Source organism: Diabrotica virgifera, chromosome 3 (genome assembly GCF_917563875.1).
Source record: "Diabrotica virgifera virgifera chromosome 3, PGI_DIABVI_V3a".
Classification (NCBI taxonomy): Eukaryota; Metazoa; Arthropoda; class Insecta; order Coleoptera; family Chrysomelidae; genus Diabrotica; species Diabrotica virgifera.
In genome coordinates, this window is record NC_065445.1 from 33,166,498 (window position 1) to 33,188,635 (window position 22,138).

At 31.9% G+C, this 22,138-nt stretch overlaps 1 protein-coding gene across 2 annotated transcripts in view; it reads right to left on the minus strand.

Moving 5' to 3' along the window:
- LOC114329826 (uncharacterized) overlaps positions 1-22,138 on the minus strand; it is a 51,580-nt gene that overhangs the window by 17,182 nt on the left and 12,260 nt on the right. The gene's annotated exons all lie outside the window — the stretch shown is intronic.

The window sequence follows — 22,138 nt, forward strand, 5'->3', positions numbered from 1 at the left end:
TGAGGTAATTTACATTTTAATGAAGGTCTTTAGGGTTTTTTCAACAAATCTGAAAGACAAATATTTCACCTAAGACTTAATAAATTAAATTTGACCCCCTATTTATTGAAATAATTATATATAAAATTTAAAAATCAAATTTTCAAAAAAATATTTTTTGCGTTTTAAATAAAAATTTATTTTATTTAATAGAAGAAGTTGCGCTATATTACCGGTATTAAGAAAAAAATTGGCTCAAAATATTTTATAATTTATGAGATATTTAATTTGTTTATCAATTGTTACTATATTTTCAATTGCAAAAACGCGGTTGTTACCAAAAGAATATAAACCTATTTAAAATCTCATTACTTTTATTTTTATGTATGATTTCGACAAATGTATTGATAAATTCAAATTTCAATTAAACTCCCCTCTAAATTGACATTAGAAAATTGATCTAATTTGTTTATAATTTGTTTTTTTAATAACGTAGCAGGGATTAAAAATTTTGAAATGCTGTTGCGATAATCGGATTTCTGGGAATTTTTCACTAATTAACAAATATTTTTGTCGTTTTTTCTTCTTTTTTTCCTTATAGTAAAAGATATAGTTTTGCTTATAGAGAGGGTTTATAGATGTGGAATAGTTTTAAAGTACTGAGCAAAAATATTTTTTAAATTTTTAAATAAAGCACCCTGTAACTCAATAAGGATCCATGGTTAAATCTTAATATTTTGAGGTCTAGAATCGACAACTCAGAGATTGGATATTCTTAATGAAACCCCCTCTATAAGCAAAACTATATCTTTTACTATAAGGAAAAAAAGAAGAAGAAAAAAACGACAAAAAAAAATTAGTGAAAAATTCCCAGGATTATTGGAACAGCATTTCAAAATGTTTAATCCCCGTGACGTTATTAAAAAACAAATTATAAACAAATTAGAACAATTTTCAAATGCCATTTTAGAGGGGAGTTAAATTGAAATTTGAATTTATTAACACATTTACCAAAAATTTACATAAAAATAAAAGTAACGAGGTTTTACACAGTTTTATATTCTTTTGGTAACAACCGCGATTTTGCAATTGAAAATATAGTAACATTTGATAAACAAATGAAATATCTCATAAATTATTAAACATTTTTTTAACCAATTTTTTTCTTCTCCTATTAAATTTTAACTTCTCCTATTAAACAAAATAATTTATATTGTTTATTTAAAACGCAAATAATACTTTTTTCAAATTTGATTTTTAAATTTTATATATAATTATTTAAATAAATTGGGGGTCAAATTTAATTTATTAAGTCCTAGGTGAAAGATTTGTCCTTCAGCTTTGTAGAAAAAAACCCTAAAGACCTCCATTAAAATGTGAATTACCTCAGCAGTTAAAAAAGTGAATATTGTGCAAAAATGACCTTTTTTAAAATATTTAAACAATCATCCCCTTATATGATTTGGATACTTTCTTGAAAATATCTTTTGTACTCACCTAAACTTTGATATAAAATTTGTTCCAACCTGTACGAATCTACATTTTGATTTACATGTAGTGTAATCTTATTTTACTAGACTAAATACCTTATTACCAACGACTGAGGATAGTATTCAACTCCCTAGACATAGACATTAGTCTCCCAATCTTTCTCCTAACAAACTTTGACCACCCTTCCCCCTGGAAAGTAAAAACACCGGAGTGTATATCTTTTCTTACTCAATTCATTAAACAAAAACCTCTCATTACTTTAATTAAAAGCTAAATAAATAACTTAGAGGCACATAAAATTTTTATTGCTATCTTCACAGACGCATCTAAATCAAATGATGATGTAGACTCAGCTATAATTTCCCCAACATCAAATCTCTTGTTTAAACTTCCCTCAGAAACGACCACCTTCACGGCAGAACTTTATGCCATATACCAAGCTCTAAAATATTTAAATACCTCTAAGATTCTACGAGCTCTTATTGTTACCGATTCTCTTGGCTGTATCGCAGCCATACATCATCTATATCCCAAACACCCCATAGAAAAAAAATTAAATCCGAACTTCTAATTGCCCAGCAAAAAAATAAGCTAATAAAATTGGTATGGTAAAATCGAGGGTAATGAAGCAGCAGATAAAAGATCATGGGGTGCAGCAATATAAAGGATAGTAAAATAGTAAGTGAGTGCTCACCATGATGTGACTTACATAAAATCGTGGCTCAAGTAGAAAGTGTTGTGCTTAATTATGGAAACGCGAGTGATGCCGATCTCATTCTAAACTTCGATTTATCAAAAACGAGATAATACGTTGGTATCCAAGAACTGACAATCGCCACTTACAAATAACAGTGCTAACCAGACTACATCTAGGACAGTCAAGACACACATTCATACCTTTGCAAAAATACTGTTATATAGATAGCTGTATCTTTTGCTGTTTAGAAATAGTTTTGACCAGAGGAATGAACAACTGAAGGTTTTGAAGTTATTATTGAAATGAACCTGTCTTATGTAGTGACAATATATTTTCTATAGAACAAGTAATAGAAAAATCAATAGCGTTCAACGCTTAATTGCACATTGTACTGGTGGACCTCCGAAAGAGCTATGATAGTGTCCCAGTTAACAACCTGTTGAAAGCAATGGAAAATCATAGAGAAGATAAATGCCGTAAAATAACTTTACAAAGACAATGAATGTAGAATAAAAGTCGAACAAAACTACGAAGAACCGGCTAAAGTCGATAAATTACTTCGACAAGGATGTTATGTCGTTCTGATTGTTCAAGCCTGTCACCAACCTTATTTAAACTTTATTATAGATCAGCGGTTCTCAAACTTTTTGAGTCATATACTACCTCCAGTTCTTTTATTATTTTTGGTACCACCTATATGTTTAGATTGTATTACCAAGACTTACTAAGTACTACTATTTTAATTTTTTGTGTGTTTTGTGTACCACCTCAAATAGTGACATGTACCACCAGTGGTACATGTACCACAGATTGAGAACCTCTGCTATAGATGAAACACTAAAAATGGAACCAGAGATGTCGACAGATGGGTTCAAAAATTGACGAAAACTATATCCATAGTCCGTTGTTTGGCGATGATCAAATAATTTTAGCAGAAGACAAAAAAAAAACGATATCGATAAAACAGCTGGAAGAACAATTTGGAAGCTGGATTTGGAAATTAATTATGATACATTGTCATTGAAAACAGAGTAGAAGACTTAGAGATAAATAACAACTCAATACAATAAATAAATGAATATAAATATTGGGGGGGGGGTAACTATAACAGATACAGGATTGGATGAAACTGATATAATAAATTAAATAAAGAAAAGAAAGACAATAGGAAAACGATAGTTTTGAATTAAATTTTTTTTGTTCATATTCATCAGAGTAGATGGCACCTTTGTACGCTGCCGTTTTTTGTCTTTAAGTCTTTTCTTATGCTTTTTCCAACTCTTCTTCCATAAAGAAAATACCTAACATACTAAATTATAGTTATTTCGTGGCCAGGTCTCCTTGCCAACCTGGCCATTTGGAACTATTTGGAACCATTTGGAACCATTTGGAACCATTTGGAACAATTTTGAACCATTTGGAACCATTTTAAACTCAATTTCATGGCAACCTCTGAAGATTAGGCATAACACCAGTCGAGGACCACCCTAGGGTGCTGCAGCCATAGGATCGAACAAGGAAAGCCAGCCGAACATCGACAATATCTCATGGGAAATCTCAACAACTAACTGACGTCAAGAAAACAGGAGAAGTCGGCCGAACATCCATCGACTAGAGTCCACAACAACGGGAACTCCTGGGAAAGTTCAGTTAAGTCTGTAGTAATAGTTTTTTCCTTGGCTTGGGCATCGATTCCTGATTCGCTGATTTTAATTTTCGCATTGGAAAAAGATATCAATTAACTGCGTTTTGAATGGGTATAAAGAAAACTTCCACAACGATTACACAGTTTCATGTAGCTTTATTTTGAAGTAAAGATCCGCACTTTGGTATAAAAATAACACAAATTTGGTGTTTTAATATTACCATGAAGCCGAGAAAAAAGTTAACTAGATGCAAACTTTTCGTTTCAAAATTATAGCAAACTATGCTTTGAAATACTTAGATTCTTAGAATATGTTATGTGTATGGGCAATTGTCCAAAATATACTGCAGATTAAGCTTATTAACTCTAGTATTGAGCTAAATACAATACAATAATGCCTAATAATCTTGTGTAATAAATATCAAGCGAGAAAATTCCGTTAAATCTATAATAATATATTTCATTAATTATATATATTATGCTCGTGACGTAATATCTGGTTCATAAATTAATAATGATAAACTATGAACGCACATTATGACAAACCATTGATTATGTTAAACTATAAGGTAAAATGCTAAGTAGTATTATGTAATAATAGCGTACATCCTCTGCTTTAAAATTAGAAAATAATCCGATGGATGAAATATGTATTCTTGCTCTTCTTTGAAACCAATTAAAATTAATAGGAAGTGTGACCATTTTAAAAACGTGGTTTGTGCAAGACATACAATGGTAAAGAAAGTGATAAAAGTCGCACTTGTGCAATGCGGATGCAACAACTGACGTACCATGTGCTTTTTAGTCGATGTTTATAATATATAATAATATAATATAATATAATATATAATATAATCATAATATAAGAATATGAATTAATTATTCTTTTATATATTAAATATTTATATGTGTGTACCATATGGCATCAGAGAAAATTTACATGTCTGTTTGTATCTCGTCTTAAATAAATAAATAAAAATAATATACAGCCTGTTCCAACGAAAATTTGACCCCCAGAAACTCAGAAGCCAAGAGCTTCTTCAAAATTAAAAAAAAACACGTCAATTTTTAATGGGAGGGGGACAAATTTTCATGCAAAATTCATACCCTTAAATGTAACCCCCTACTGCCCCGCATCGACCCCCATTTTTTTTAATAGCAAGTGTGGTCGAGTGGCACTTCATTTGAAAGGTAATTTTTTTCTCTAAACTAAGCTCTATTTTTTATTTACGTAATAACTTTGAAGATAATTTTGGACTTAACAAATTTATTATAAATTTGTTAAATCTAAAATTATCTTTAAAGTTATTCCGCAAAGGACATCGCACACATCTTATGGAAAATATAATGTCACTCAAATTCAATAAAATTTATACCAATAGATTCGTTTTAAATTAACGATCAAATCTTATCATTGCGCCAACTCTCTATTTTCAAAAATAAGAGCAGAAATTGATATAAATAAATTTGAAATCAAATGGGTAGGTACATAAGTTAGAGAGAGAAAAAATATTTTAAAATACCCAGATTTTCGGTACTCCATAAATCAGCGGATTAGTTTCACTAATCCGCTTAGGCCCAGCGGGATTTAAGCTGTTATGAATAGCACTCAGAGCAATAATGATTGTAAACTAACATTTTATGGACTCCAAAAATGTGATTTCGTTAAATTTTAATTGCAATTTGCGCCGTAATTAATCTTAATTAGGAGTTGGCGCAATGATAAGAATTGATCGTTATATTAAAATGAATCTAATCGTATAAATTTTATTGAATTTGAGTGACATTATATTTTTCATAAGATGTGTGCGATGTCCTTTAAAAAAAAAATTAGAGGGTCCTGTAGAGAAAAAAATACCTCTCAAATGATGTGCCATTCGACTACACTTGATATTAAAAAAACTGGTGGTTGATGCGGGGTAGGGAAATGGGTAATTTTCATGCAAAATGCGTCCCTAAAGAAACTCTCGGTTTCTGAGTTTCTGGGGGAGGGGTCAAACTTTCGTTGGAACACTCTGTATAAAACATATAATGTAATAAAAAAAAAATAAATAAATGTGTCGATGTTTCTAGGAAATCCAATAGAATAATTATAAACATAGTTTCAAAAGTAATAATTAATAATGGTAATAATTCAAAAGGAATAATTATAAACATACCAATCAATATTATACAAACCATCGAAAACATCTACTTTCATAATCGAATACAGGCAAAAATAAATGGAAAACTAACGAAGTTTATACCAGTACAAAGCGGAGTCAGACAAGGTGACTCGTTAAGCCCAATGCTCTTTAATATAGTAATGCACGGAATAATAGAAGCAGTACGTAAAGGTCATGGTTACAGGTAAAGGTCATGGTCATGGTTACAGAATGGGGAACAAATAAATTCAAATATTATGTTATGCAGACGACGCCACATTAATCACCGAGACAGAAGACGATCTCCAAAGATTAACACACATCTTCAATACAACAGCCAAGAAATACAATATGATAATATCAGTAGAAAAAATCAAATGTATGACAACATCTAAATACCCACTACGATTTAAAATCGAAATTGATGGGAAAATAATAAAGCAGGAAGCAAAGTTTAAATATCTGGGAATAGTTACGGAAATATGGAAGAGAAAGTACGACAACAAAGCTTAAAAGCAAGTAAAGCGGCGGGATCTCTTAACCACACAATCTGGAAGAACAAACACCTAAGACAAGACACAAAAGCAAGAATCTATAAAGCAGCAATTAGACCTATATTGACTTACACGGCGGAGACAAGACCTGACACATCTAAAACGAGACGACTACTAGAAACAACAGAGATGAAAATACTCCGACGAATATCAGGGAAAATTCTGTTGGATAGGGCGAAAAGCGAAAACACAAGAAGATCATGCAATGTAGAAGACATAAATGGATGGGTGACAAAACGGAAACAGGAGTGGAACGAACACATTAGTAGAATGGCAGAGGATAGGATAGTACGAATAGCACGAGATAAGTCACCAAATGGACGAAGAAGTATTGGCAGACCAAGAAAAAGATGGTGCGATAACTTAAACAATTTAGGAGGCTAATATTGAAGAAGAAACAGGTTTTAAAGCCTACATACAAGAAGGAAGAAGAAGAAGTTTCAAAATTTATGCATTACCTAAAATTTTGTTCATTTTCATAGTTGATTTTTTTTTAACAGATTAAAGGATTCCGCTAATTTTTTTTATTATCTAATTTAGATTTTTCTTTGGTATTTATACACTTGGGTAAAGGCTTACTCAAACTTAAAGCTTACTGGAAGAAAAGAAATGTTTTTCTTATGTTAAGTTTGAGACACCCTGTAGGGAGGACAACGTACAAAGTGTGTGTATAGATTGAAATCGTATTATAGGCTTGTTTTCTGAATATTTTCTTTTGTGAATATCTTTGATATCTTTAGAAAGAAAGAAAATATACGATTTTATTCTTTAACATGTGCTGTATTCGGCTAATGGATTAAATCCACAGTCAGGAAATTATATAACATAAACACACACAATATGTGTTTTATCTGAAATAAAAGTTTGCGCCACACTGTAGGGAGGAAATGGTACAAAAGTACTTTTATGGTATACCTCGAAATTATGTTGCAGTCTCATATTTTGTGAAAATTTTATCGGTTTTACTCTTTAATATGTTTTTTCAGTGTGAAAGGAAGAAAGTGTTCCAAGAAAGAAAATTTATACAATGCACCTCTCGATATTTAAAGAGCCTCCAAGTAGACACGAAATCCGTACTTACTCTCAAGAAAATTCCACTCCAGACCATGACAGAGCCTCCATTACACAATCTCGTCTCTGTTATGTTGCGCTGTGTATAGCGCTCACTTGATCAACAAATAACTCTTAAGGTGTCGACCAGTGTTTTTTTTTGTTAATTTAGTTTTATTTCAGTTAAAACACGCCATGTTAAAAAATAAAACCATCTATTTTGTTTGTTTCTAAAAATATCACGGAGATTCAAAAAAACAAAATATTCACAAAACGTAAGAAAAAATACGATTTCGATGTATGTTCATACTTATATCTTGTCCTCTCTACAGGGTGTCTCAAACTTAAACATAAGTAAAACATTTCTTTTCTTCCACCCGGTATAAGTTCAAAAAAGAAGTTGGAGGTTGTTACGGTTCACTTTTTACTTTGCATATATTAAATAAATAAATAAAATCAGCAATAGAATATAATAGTAATAATTTAAAATAATAAATATATTTCATTTAATACAGTGATATTTAATTTAAAACGCTCAATCTTTTACCCACCCACTTCCGAGTAAATAATAAATATAATTCAACATATTCAAGTAGTCTTGCCGGTAGTATAAAACTGTTCAAATAATTAATTTTATTTTGATTATTTTTTCACCTGTAAAATTCTGACGTTTTTGCTTTTTCAGCCAATCACCACGCGTCGTTCTAGCCAATCATTGAGTGTAATACTGATAAAACAGCCTCTTCCTTGATAAAACAGTCTCTTCCCTGATAAAACTTAAAGTACCCTAAATTTCACATAATACGTACATACCTTAATTACGAACGACATTGGAAAATCTTATATTAGTTATAAAAATTGTGTTTTTAATAATTGTTCATTTTCGATTTAAACAGTTTTTATGTATTAACAATATAATAAATAAATTGGTTCATTTTTAAATCATAAAATAATTTATCTATAACCTACTTAAGACATTGATCCTAGTTGTCTTAAAAATATTTCAGAGATGCCCATATTTACTAATAATACATATTGGTTCACAAAATAATCTTTTCAAATACCACTCGCCCTCTAAATTTTGCTTGATAAATTTTTTCGTTTTCATACTTAAACTTCTTTATTTAGGGTAAAATCACTCAAACAAACCGAAATGGATAAAATCACTCGTCTTTCGGACTCGTGATTTTATCATTCGGTTTGTTTTCGTAATTTTACCAAATAAAGAAGTTTTCGTGAAAAAAAAATTTATCGATAAAATTTAGAGGACTCGTGGTATTACCTTTGAATATTTTTCATCCTTCTTGCTATCCATTTGCCTAGGTAATTTACCGGAAGGTAAAAAAAGAGACCCTAGCAATTTGGCCCCCAACGTGGTTTAGTTAACATGGATTATTTATTAACGTAGTTTATTCCTTAACATAATTTATTTACTGACAATTTCGAGTATTTTTAAGGATAGATTTTTTTAGGCCCCCCTGTGTTAAGAGCCAATATATGGTAGATGTACATCTGCAGGGTACCATGTTTCTCCCCATATGATAAACTGACGTGCTCGAGTAACTGCAAAAATCCCCGCTTGGGCTCCCTACCAATGCGATAAATCGAATAAAATCAAAATTAAACGAGGACAGCTAGACAGCTGGAGAAATTGTAAGCTGAATTCCTGTTAATAATTTAGAGTATGCGAACAATACTGCATTGTTGGTGGAGAGTATTGATAACTTTCAGAGAATAGTTCAAAAAGTTTATGCGGAATGTTTACAGTGTGGCTTAAAAATAACCCTGGACAAATCCAAGCTCCTTATTTTCACCAAGGATTTAAATAATAATAGTCTGTTTATTATTGCCAATCAAAATATCAACTTTGGAATTATTACTTTGTAATTACTATTTCACTAATTTGTTACTTTGGGGAACAGTTTGGTTTAACAATAAATATAAAAAAACAAAAACCCTGGTTATTAGTAAGAGGGTTAAAGTCATAACAAGGATCCAGATAAAAAGGAAGATATTGAACAAATTAACAAAATAAAATTCTTAGGAGTCTGAGGCCTGGTTGAACTAATATATATATATATATTAAGCTTAAGACGTGCTGAAGCTCAGCTTACGATACATACGCGTTTCACTATTCAGTCTTAGATCAATTTTTAGCTTGACACAATAGTCCAAGTAATGAAGCTTAAAATAGAACAAAACCTCGCAATTTTTACCGAATTGATCGATTTGCTTGAAAATTTGAGAATAAGTAGTGGATAGTCCAAGGATCAAAATCTATATCATGCCGAACGGAGCTTTTACAATGAGGGTGGTTGCCACCCCATCTCGGGGGGTGGAAATTTTTTATTATATTTTGACCACAAAAGTTGGTAAAAACATTCATTCTAAGCAAAAAACGTTCTATACATTTTTTTGATAAAATTAATAGTTTCCGATTTATTCACTATCGAAAGTGTTGTATCAAAAAAATCAATGTTTTTAATAAGTTTTCTGCTAATAACTCCAAAAGTTTTCGTTTTATCAAAACAACTTTACTTAACAAAAATGTACCTTTTAAAAAATAAACAAAACTTTTTTTTTAATTTTCTTTAATACCAACAGTAATCGATCTATACTTTATTATATGTTAGCTCTTCTTCGTCAAATGCTAAATATTGTAGTTTCAAAGTCAAAAGAAGGGAAAGCTATGCATTTTTCGAGGATAACTTGTTCAAACTAATTTAAAGTATTTAAAAATATCTATCACTAGAAATAAAAAAAAGTCTCTAGCTCAAAAATTAAGTAACTTATAATGAAAAGAATGTCAGTCCCTATTTTTTTTTCAGCGAAAAAGTGATCGGAAGCGACTCCCTAATCACCACCCTAATTAAAATTAGTCATTGACCTTATTTGGTCTTCTTCATTTACGTATTATTAATAGGTTCTAAAAGTTTGACCGGCTCAGAATGATTAGTTTTTAAAAAAATAGAGTGATTAGCATTAGAGTAACGTCCTCAAATAAAAAACGGTATTTGCAGCCAACTTTAAACCGAGAAATTGGCTCTCAAAGTTTTTTTCTCATGACTCTATATGCACATACGGTGTATTCCAATTTATTTATTTGGTGGTAAATAAAATGATACGCCTTTCAGACATTGCAGAAGCATAAATAAGGTCACAAGGAAACCACATATAGCAAAAACTCGATTTTCAATTTTTTTGCAGATACCGCGCTTTAATTGAGGACGGCAGAATGCGAAAAAATGTTTAAATATGAAATTGTAGGTTATTAAATTCCCAAGAACTTAGGTTGCAAAAATTTTTTCTACGGCAAACATTGAGTGAATCGTAAATAAGTATATTGAAAAACATTGATTTTTCCGTTATATTTTTCCGATTCGAAAACTATCAATTTTATCAAAAAAATGTATAGAACATTTTTTGCTTAGAATGAATGTTTTTATCAACTATTGCGGTCAAAATATAATAAAAAATTTCCACCCCCAAGATGGGGTGGCAACCACCCCATAGTAAAAGCGCCTTTCGGCATCATATAGATTTTGATCCTTGGACTATCCATTACTTATTCTCAAATTTTCAAGCAAATTGATCTATTCTGTAAAGATTGCGAGGTGAAAAGCTTCGGTTCCTGGACTACAATGGATTGCCACGTGGATTGAGATGATAAGAATTGAAAATGATGGTGCAACGTAAGTGAGAGCTAAAGCGGCCCTATCTGCTGAGCTGGGCTAAGCTGGAGCTTAAGATTTGTTGGTGCAATCAGGAATCCGAAATTTTATCAAGAATAGAGTAACCAAGAGCAGCCTTTTTTAAGATGGCAAAATTTCTGCGTAAACAAAGACTCAATCTGCAAATCCCATATCGGATGATAAAATGTTATATCCACTATATCCTTCTTTATGGCGCCGAAGCTTGTACTGTTAGTGCCTGTGATATGGGAGATAGGGGATACGATATAAAGGATGATTTTGTATGCCAACCTTCCTTAGTGGAACAATGAAGGCCAACCTTCATTAGTGGGGTCGGCAATAGAAGAAGAGAAGAATACTTTGGAGAATTTCAACTATATTTTTTGGTTTGATGGATTTCAAGCTGTCTGTCAGTTTTCAACCGTTTATAACCTTTGCTCTTTTTTTTTGAGGTTCACCGTTATGCCAGCTGCAAAAACTTTATAAAGTCTGCATGTATGTAATTTTTACAAGATAATTATAGTAATAGAAAAAAATATTTAAGATCAATATAACAATAAAGTATGTATCAGATGATGGTGAGTTATCTTAACATATTCTAGAAATGCAAAGCAGAACGACCGTGGTTTTTAGAACGATTCGCAAAAAATACCAATAATCATCGTTGTTTTTGTTTTACAAAGAGAATCAGGCGTAACCTTTCGATCGCTATTATCCGATCCGAGAGTGAAAGTGAAGATGGTTAATAAATCTCGCACCAATGACCTAGTGGTACTGTTAGCTCAGTGGCCACGATGTCGTCGCAATACCTACATAATTTCACCAACTTATATTTCATTGACATTTCATTCTTGTAAGCGTTAAATATTATTTTATTCGGGTTGGGCGATTCCTAAGACATACTGTGTGAAAGCACCTACGTACGTGTGAAAATGATAATGATTTCAATTACACAACCGGACAATGTCTTTTACTTGTTAACTGCACATAATATACATTATGGACTAATAATTGTTAGTAAATTTAATGAAAAATTCGTCTTGGTAAAAGGTATATTAATTTAAAATAAAGGAATATCCCGCTTTCATGAATAGAAATTTGAGGTCCCGAAACATTTCTACTAGCCAACAATGATCGGTTATTAGAATATCTCGGTTATAGGAATACTTTTGCTTGGCACGAAGGCTATTCCAATAAGCGGGTTCGACGGTAATTGGAAATAACAAAAATATTCATTAAGAATTATGGCTGTTATAAAATAGCCGAAACATTTTTAAGATAAGGTTTTAGGCCTACAGTTTTAAGGAACTGCAAATTTTCAGATTTTAAATAAGTTTAATTTAGTTTATTTGTGGCTAAAGGTCCCAAACCAAAGCCAAAAAACAAAATAAAAACTAGTTTGTGGGAGGTACCCTGTATAAATATATTCTTTATATCTAATTAGATATGATTTAGAAAATGTCAAAAATAATCTCATAAAGTATTAAATACAGTAGAATTTGACCTAACTTTATTTAATAATTGTATTTTGCTGAACCGTTTGAAAAAAAAGAAAATGTAAAAAAGAAAATTGTAAAGTACAAGAAAGAAGACATGAATGGAATTTTAGAAGATTGTTTTGGGAAACTACATTTTTTATTATTTTAATATATTTTTATGCATTTAATAATTATTATACATGACAAATTCATTACGTTAACGATTCTTAAGACAATAAGAACTACAATCTTACATTTAAAACAAATGATACGTAATAAAATAATATTGTAATAAAGTTCATTCATATTATTCTCTTATTGCAAAACGTGCAACATCTTTATCCATTTAGCATCTATTCACTTTGTCATAAATTATATGTTGTGCACAAAAATGAGGTTAATGACATTTTAAAAGTTTAAATCTATTGTGTCTCTTCTAATAGGAATTATGACATATTTCGTAATTTTTGTTGCATTTTGTAGATGAAGACATAATATCATTCAAATCAACAAATTATTTGTGATCTTTACATACAAGAAATATTTTGTAAGCAAGCAACTTTTTGAAGAATAATTTTATTTTATGATTATGAGATACTATGTTTTAGTCATTTTAATACTACTTTTTCTACTTTGTCTTTGATTACTGGCATGTAAATGATTGGAATCTATTCAACCCAAACGATGGACCAAGGGCCGGCGATAACGGGCCTGCAAGGGATGCACTGCAGGCGGGCGCCACTGTTTGGAAGGGCGCCAAAATGAGCTGTTTTTCTGCTGGTATCATATAATATACTAAAATAGAAAAATTAATTTTTTTAAATATGGTTTAGATATCGCTAACCTTGTTTGTTATTTTTGCACCTCACACACGTAAATATACAGTGCGGTGGAATAAGTGTTGCCCCCCCCCTGTTAACTTATTTATTTTAAGAATATAAGCAAAACTCTCGGACAGGTCGATTTTTAAACTAACCATAGTATATTATAGCATCAACGTTTCGAACTTTACGCGATCCCTCTTCAGGTGACAGCCATAACTTTGATTTTTTTAAATGGGAAAGTACATCATGTGACACCTCATTTAAAAGCTCTTAAAATACTGAATTCAAAAATGTATAATACTTTAATCCTGTTTGAGAGCGTAGGCGCAAAATTTCGGTCGAATTCTTTCTAAATGCAATCATTTTTTTCGAACCCTGAAAAAACTAATAAATATTTTTGAAAAATTTAAACGCAGAATGAAATATTACAGTATTCTCGATGGTCCAAAGTCCCTGAGGACTCCTATAATGTTTATTTTAATATGTCACAGTGGTGGAAAAAAGAGAAAATTTAGTGTGATTTTTAATTTCAAATATATCATTCAAAAGAAACTTTTTGTTTATTCTAAGGGACTGTCAGCCCTCGGAAATAATGTAATTTTTCATTCTGCGTTTAAATTTTTCAAAAATACTTATTAGTTTTCTCAGAATTCGAAAAAAATAAATGCGTTTAAAAAGAGTTCGACCGAAATTTTGGGCCTGCGATCTCAAAAAGGATTAAAGTATTATACATTTTTGAAATCAGTATTTTAAAATCTGTTAAATGAGGTGTCACATGATGTACTTTACCATTTAAAAAAATCAAAGTTATGCCTCTCACCTGAAGAGGGATCGCGTAAAGTTCGAAACGTTGATGCTGTGATATACTATGATTAGTTTAAAAATCGACCTGTCCGAGCGTTTTGCTTATATTCTTAAAATAAACAAGTTAACGGGGGAGGGGGGCAACACTTATTCCACCGCACTGTATATAAACGTATACAACGCATAGAATTGTATTCCTACGGTGTCGTAATAAAATTTAGTGGACAAGATATTATGTTTCTAAAAACCAAACATTTTTGCGCTTAGGTATTGGAAATGTTCTGTTTATTTTCTTCAAATTTCTTTCAAGTTGTTTATAATCTTTGTGTCAGCAGTTATAGGAGAGTACATTAAGGATTTGTGGTAAAATAAACATGGTTCTGAATTTCTGAAGCTGTTTCTGTCCTCTGTGGTCTATCTAATTTAAGTAGTGTGTAGTTAAATAAAAATGGATTCAAAAAAGTTATCCGGGTGCAAAATCGAAAAAGAAGAGCCGAAAAAGAAGAAATGGAAAATAAAATCTGGTTTAGACTTGATAGTTTAGCATTAATTTCAATACAAAATTAGTTGAGTCACTGAAGGTTTTCACCTCCGATTTCGTTGAACCTCGATCGATTTTCATTGAAATTGATGGTTAGTTAGAGGATACCTCAAGAAACAAAAGTGAGTTGGTGCCAACTTACACTTTTACCCTGGGGGTGGATGCCACCCCTTCTCATGGATAAAAATTATTTTATTAGCAATAGCCCCATAAATCGATATAGGGATAAATTTTAAGTAAAATTTTTCATATAAATTTATTAAAATAAATCAATATTTTTTGAGTTATTTAAGATTTTAATTTTTCGTGAAAAAGTTGCATGTTTTAAAGCGGTTTTTCATGAAAACTCAAAAGTTTTTACAAAGTAAGTATCATTACCCGTTCCATCAAATTGAGGGTAATAAAAAATCGAAAAAATTCCTTACCTGAAAATTTAAGTGTTCAAGTTTAAATAACGGAAAACGATACATTTTATAAAATATACTTAATAAACACTTATCAAAGTACTCAGAAATGCCTATGAAATGAGCTTCAGAAGAAGTTGATACCTTCAATAGTAAAAGGATTTTCAAGTAAGAAATTAATTTCTTTTATTAGCTTGAATGAGTTATTTATGAAAAACCGCTTTAATAGTATTGATTTATTTTAATAGCTATATAGCCAAATTTTAATTAGAATTTGTCTCTATATCGATTTCAGGCGTTATTTTTAATAAAAAAATTTTAATCTCAGAGAAGGGGTGGCATTCATCCCCAGCGTAAAATCACAAGTTGGCACCATGTTACTTTTGTTTCTTTAGGTATCCTCTAACTACTCACCAATTTTCATGAAATTTCATGAAGGTTCACCGAAATCGGAGGTAAAATTATTGATTTTTACGTTCATTCACTGTAGTAAATGGTGTTTGGTAATAAATTAGATATTAATCTTATTGATAATTTTGTAAACATCGAAACAAGGAGAATATATTTTTTACCTATTTACATCTCATTTAAATTTTGTACCATTGCCAAAAAATAAAATACCTAAATCTAATTAAATTAAAAAAAAACGAAGGGCGCCTGTGCTAGTGTTGCAGGCGGGCGCCTTATACCCTAGCGCCGGCACTGGATGGACCTCCTACTATGAGGAGATTGTCCAAGCCATTAAAAAGCTTAAGAATAACTGACCAGGAAGTGATCAAATTTTCAGTGAGCTCTACAATATTGGTGGCGACGCCCCACAGTGGTCCTTTCTGACGATCTATGGTTGCAAAAGTATTACACCACAATTAGTCGGAGAGATAGAAGCGGATTTTGTGCGTGATAAGTAACATGGAAAAACTATACGGGAAGATGTTGAATTAGTTGTGTACATGACTTTCCCCAACGGCCGGAAACAAGAGTGGGGGACGAGGGTAGTTATAAGGGGTCAAAGACGCGGTTTTTATTGATTTTTTTTGTGACGCTCATGATCGAGATAGTGCACCAAAATTTGGGAATAAGTAGGTCATGACGTAAATAAGTAAAATCTCCAGGGGTGGAATGCTGCTAGGCTGACAACGGGATGGGGGTAGGGGTAATTATAAAAAAATAAAGGGTTTTTTGCGATGTTCGTGACTGAGATGGTGCACCAAAATTTGGAAATAAGTAGACCATAACATAACTAAGTAAAATCCCCAGAGCCGGAAACCAGAGTAGGGGACGAGGGTAGTTATAAGGGGTCAAAGTCGCGGTTTTTATTATTTTTTTGTGACGCTCATGATCGAGAAAGTGCACCAAAATATGGTAATAAGTAGGTCATGACGTAAGTAAGTACAATCTCCCGAGGCGGAAAGTTGCGTGCCGACAAAGGGGTGGGGGCAGGGGTTAATATAAAAATTATAAGGGATTTTGTGACGTTCGTGATCGAGATAGAGAACCAAAATTTGGGAGTAAGTAGATCATGACGTAACTAAGCAAAATCTCCAGGGGCGGAAACCAGAGTTGTGGATGAGGGTAGTTTTAAGGGGTCAAAGTTACAGTCTGTATTTTTTTTTGTGACGCATCACAACATTTGCCCGCCACGTAGCGTTCCGCCCCTGGAGATTTTACTTAGTAATGTCATGATCTACTTATTCCCAAATTTTGGTGCATTATCTCCATCATGAGGGTCACAAAAAAATAATAAATACCGCTACTTTGACCCCTTATAACTACCCTCAACAACAATACAGTACACAACTAATTCAATAATATATAGTTTTTCCATATTACTTAGCACGCACAAAATCCCCTCCCAGCTCTTAGACTAAATACAAGGGACTGAAAATTCGTATACAGGTAAAACATTGTTGTATATGTAAAATACAAGAACCTACAAAAATTTAAAAAATATAGGAAGAGCACGTTCGAGCACACAAAAGTAACTTTTTCTGAGAGATAAATAAATAAAGTAACAATAAAAAAATAGTTTAGCAACAATCCCGAACAATCCCAAAAGTTCTACTTTATTAAAATGTTTACAAATTCTTATTTTAGTGCTAATCTGTCATCATCTTTACAATCAAATATTTTTTTTATCAACAAAGGACAAAGGTACAACTATTGTTTTATAATATTGTAAATATACCTCTTCGCTCGACTTCCATTTCAAAAAAATATTAAAATAACAGTTTTAGGTACACCTAAATCCACTTCGAAAGGGCGCGGGCGCTGGTAAATTGCCTGAAACTACTGAACGTAAGTTCGGTAAAGAAGTACAACTTTAGGTTTCAATTGTTCACTTCGAGGTGGGAGTTGAGTTCTAACAACGATTTATTTTGTTTACCTGGTTTTCTAGGTATTCAATGAGTGTCATTACAACCGATTATTTAAAGATGAATTTTATACCTTTTGCAACCATAGATTATGAAAAAGGACCACCGTGCGCCCTGCTAGACATTGCATAAACTTTTATTTCTTGTCTGACAAAATGAGACCATGCTCTACGAACTGTGGCCTCAAGGAGTGATATACTTATGCGTTACATATCAAAGGCGACCAGCTCCAGTGTGACAACCACAGAAGTAGAGCTGTCCTTATGATTGTTTACAAAATATTAACAAATACCCATTCTCTATAAATTATACAAGTTTACAGAGTGGGCAATACTAGGCCGGATTCACTCTATTATAGAACAATCAACAATTGACCAGACTCATTCAATAAGACAGATCTTCGAGAAAAGATTAGAATTTATCATTAAAATCCATCACCTATTCGTGTACTTCAAGGTCGCAACAACATTGTCAAGAGAACATAACTATTTCAATCAATGCGTGAATTTGATATACTACAAAAACTTATCCGATTAGCGAGTGAAAATGCCTGACTTAAAAGCAAGCGTTACGCTACAGGAAGAGAATTCTAGAACTTTTGAGCTAAAGAATAGACTAAGACAAGAGTTTACCCTGGCTTGCCTCCTATTTAATATTGCCTTAGAAAAGGCAGTCCGAGATACACGAATTAGAGATGATGATACTATTAGATTACGACATTGACCGTATGCCGAAAAAGGTTGGTCTAGTCATCAACAAAGACAAAAGTAATTACACGTTCTTTGCTAAGGATCCTATAGTAAATGAGGAACAGGAAACAGTCTTTAAAAGTCGTAACTTTAAACGTGTTGACAGCTTCATATATTATCTTGGCTACTGGTGACTACTACTAAGCAAACAAGCGAAGAAATTAAAAGACAAATAATCCTTTCAGATCATACTATAGACTCCAAACACAATTCCACTCAAGAAACATCCACAGAGCAACTAAAACTATTATAATATACAAAGCATTGCTGGGGCTGGTCCTTATAATATATGGTGTAGAAATATTGACCCTACCGCCGAACTATTCGAATAAGATTGAACTATTCTCAGAACATGGACAATTCGAGCGTAAAATACTCTTCAAAATATTTGGAGCTTTAAACGAATAAGGGCAGTGGCGCAAAATATATAACTTCAAATTATACCAACTCTTTAATGAGCCAGATGTCGTAAAGTTCATCACTATCAGCCAAAATATACAAAGATGATTTGGATATACCTATAACGAGAATAAGAGAACAAAACAAAACATTTAACAAAAATGATAATAAATAATTATAATGTATTATTTATTTATTGCAAAACAATTTGTGACACCTTCAATCAATTAGCACATATTCACTTTACCACAAAATATAGTTTATGCACAAAAATAAGGTTAATCGCATTTTAAAAGTTTATATCTATTGTGTATTTTCTAATACAAAATATAACATATTGTGAAATATTGCATATGACATAGTGTGACATATTTTGTAATTTTTATTGCATTTTTTAGATGAAGACATTCAAATCAATAAATTATTTGTGATCTTTACAGAAAAGCGATATGTTGTAAGCAAATGAATAAAACCCGCAACACTAGGTTAACCTTATACTACATTTTCATAAAAAGGTTATTTCAACATTTTTGAGACATTGATGTATGGTTAATGTAATATACACTAAGCATCAAAATTAACGCACCACCTTAAAAATGGGACATTTTTGAAGCCGCGTATTTCCTAAACCTGTTGTTCGATTTTAGTGATTTCTTTAATATGTTATAGCCATTGATTATAAACTTACCCAGTGTAGGTAGTTATTAATCAATGTTATAGCTTTATTCTTCAAGAATATCGAGGTAATAATATTGTTGCTAAATAGATATGTGTCATTGTATACCGGGTGTAATAATGATAGCGTGTTTTTTCCTCAAAGTTTGGAACACCCTGTGGAATATTCTAGCGTATATAAAATATTGAAATTAAAACTGTACTGTACCTTTGGGCTTTCTTAACATTTTGATTTTTGATTCATTCGCTTATATTGGATAATAAAAAAGTTAGGTACTTTAACAACTAGCAACGTTCTTCATCAATACAAGGTGTTTCTAAATAAGTGCGACAAACTTTAAGGGGTAATTCTGCATAAAAAATAATGACCATTTGCTTTATAAACATATGTCTGCAAATGCTTCGTTTCCGAGATATGGGATGTTGAATTTATTCTTACAAACTGACGATTTATTTATGGCTCTAAACTCGGTTGAGATAAGCAAATGAAATTTGGTAGGTTTTAAGAGGTAGTTATTACGCATATTGTGTCATAAAATTAAGAATTTTATATTCACCATTGGCGTGCATACGGGTCATATTACCCGGTTATATTACCCCTATGCACGCCAATGGTGAATATAAAATTCTTAGTTGTATGCCAAAAAATGCGCTATAACTACCTCTTAAAATCTACCAAATTTCATTTGCATATCTCAACCGGTTTTAGAGCCATAAATAAATTGACGTTTGTAAGAAAAAATTCAACATCCCGTATCTCGGAAACGAAGCATTTGCGGACATATGTTTATAAAGCAAACGGTCATTACTTTTTTATGCAGAATTATCCCTTAAAGTTTGTCGCATTTATTTACAAACACCCTGTATTGATGAAGAACTTGTTAGTTGTTAATGTACCTAACTTTGTTATTATCCAACATAAGCGAATGAATCAAACAGTAAAATGTTAAGAAAGCCCAAGGCTGCAGTTAAGTTTTAATTTCAATATTTTATATAAGCTAGAATATTCCACAAGGTTTTCCAAACTTTGTGGAAAAAACACACTATCATTGTTACACCCGGTATACAATGACACTTATCTGTTTAGCAACAGTATTATTACATCGATATTCTTGAAGAATAAAACTATAACATATTAAAAAATCACTAAAATCGGACAACAGTTTTAGGAAATACGAGACATCAAATATGTCCCATTTTTAAGGTGGTGCGTTAATTTTGATGCTTAGTGTATTTTCTTAGATAATTTTATTTTATTTTATTTTTTGATTGGAGCTGATTTTTAGGGTACACGACAATTAGACCGAAATCATTAGACCGAAAGCAGTAGACCGAACTCATTGGACCGAATAGCACTTTACCGAAACCTCACTAGACCGAACAGGATTAGACCGAAATGGTACATAAATTTAAATAGATTGCAGTAAACTATGTTAAGATTTTGCATATCTGTCTTTTTGTATATTATATTTTTTTTTGTATTATTTTATATATAGACTGTGTAAATTGTTACACTGTACAGTCTGATATGAAATAATTTTCATCCGTTAAACAAAAAACAAAGCAAAAGAACAACCTCTAAACTCGCCAGTACTTTGTGCTGCCAGTCCTAATCCTGGATATAGGGTGAAGGGAGGTTCATGTTATCCTTGCTCAGATTACAATCCTGTTTGAGCACCCTGTATTATGTACCTAATGCTTTTCATTCCCCTGCTTTTCGGTCTCCTGCTTTTCGGTCTCCTACTGTTCGGTCTAATGAGGTTTCGGTAAAGTGCTTTTCGGTCTAATTAGTTCGGTCTACTGCTTTAGGTCTAATGAGTTCGGCCTCTTTACAGTAAACCGATTTTTAGCCATTTTAACATTACTTTTTCTTAAGGTGGATTTTAAAAGGGTAGCTGAAATTACACAGCTATGATATGTTCTTCCTTTGATGTTTAGCTTTTCACTAAATTAGAATTAGCTTATGCCTGGTTTTTGGGAGGTAGGGGCGTTAGACAGGTAGATTCGATTTCGCCGAAACTCTTCAACCAAACACTAGAAGACATTTTCAAGAGATTACAATGAGAAGAATATGGAATCATCATTAACGGCCAATACTTAAATCACCTAAGATACGCTGACAATATTGTTCTTATCGCTACAGACCAGGAACAACTACAAATAATGATACAACAACTAGACCAAGAAGCCAGTAAAGTTGGATTAAATATGAATTACAGCAAAACAAAAGTGATAACAAATCAAGAAGATGAGTTAAGAATCGTAGTTAAACAAAACCCAATAGAAGAAGAGAATGAATACATATACTTGGGACAAATAATAAAATTGAATATATATATATATATATATATATATATATATACATATATATATATAAATCGGTTTTAAAACGTCTTGCGACGTTGTCCAATGCCTAATTTCCATGACACTCTATCATCCCATTGGCCCTCTCTAAGATCTCTTGCGCTCATCGCCTTCGTTACTCCCTCTCTCCAAGATTTCTTGGGTCTTCCTCTCTTTCTGCGGTTTGGTGGTACCCATTGCATAATTATTTTAGGGAGTCTTGAGTTATCCATCCTCTGGACGTGTCCGTACCATATCAGCTGTTTTCTTTCTATGTCTATTGTTAGAGAGCCGTCA